Raw genomic sequence first — 1,252 nt, forward strand, 5'->3', positions numbered from 1 at the left:
TCAACATAGTTGAATGAATTTGTTTACCCAGTTTATCGTATTTTTAAAAAAAGTATAATAGCAAAAATAAACAGTAACCAGATTAATTATTTTTATTTATGCAATGCAATTAATGTTTGTGATCATTATTTAACCATGCAATATATTGGCCCTCATGCACTTGAAATGCAAATTAATATTAATGTAAGTCGTCTCCTTCTGCCATAAATGTTAAAAACACACTAATTTTTTTTTAAAACAGACTACGATTAAATTTCTTTAAAAAATACATGACAAATTACAAGAGAATTTATAACACAGTTTGGAAAAAAAATTATTGAGAAATAACTTATTTTAACACAGTATGATTAAATGACAGAATAAAAATACATGACATTATGTACAAAAACCGCTCAACCATCCACATTTACCCTTTCATATATATATATACACACACTGACACACACACAAAATGCCAAAGATTTGCCTAACAAAAATTCTAAAATTTCTGCTTCGGCCAACCAATGGTGGATATATTACGCTTAATTTCTCAGAAACAAATAAACAAATTCAAAAGTTTCAATATCTACACGGACGATTTTAATATACGATAAAATTAATAATAAGAGACTCTTCATATAAAATAATATAAAGACTGAACTCTTATCCATTCTCACTGTTATCATGCATCCTCATAGCTGGAAGTGCAACCACTTGTCGCCGTAGAAGCCCCGTCGGAGGACCTACCTCCGTCGCAGTCCCGTTCCTTGTCAGCCTTCGGAACGAATGCGCGGACCAAGCCTCCAAAGATCCTCTTCTTCACCTGGCCTCGCTTCGGCAGCGGCCTGCGCTTCGCCTTGCTCTCTGGGACGTGGCAGTGGCACTCCATTGATTCTGAAAGAGTGAAGAGTTTACTGAAAGTCTTCATTTGGTGCTGCTGCATTTCTATATATAATGTTGCTTCCTTGCACTGAAAGGGTTTGAGGTGGAGTCAGCATGGAGTTTCTTGCTTGTGGGACTCCCTCACTCACTTGATATGGTTTGAAACGTTTTTCTAGAACACAATTTTAGTTGCCGAGTAAAGACACATGTAGCAGGAAAGATATCGCCCTTGCAAATTAAGTATAAGATTGACAGGCATGCAAAATCCTAAAGGTCCTTTAAGATTATGAGCACTTAAAGTCAAGCAGATTGATTGTTGTAGCTGAAAAGGTGCATTAGATAACAGAGAAACGTGCGGAGAAGTTCAATAATTGGATAAAGACAACTGTCT

This window comes from Curcuma longa, chromosome 1 (assembly GCF_044706935.1).
Source record: "Curcuma longa cultivar G26 ecotype Majalengka, Jawa Barat chromosome 1, ITB_CL_G26_1.1, whole genome shotgun sequence".
NCBI lineage: Eukaryota > Viridiplantae > Streptophyta > Magnoliopsida > Zingiberales > Zingiberaceae > Curcuma > Curcuma longa.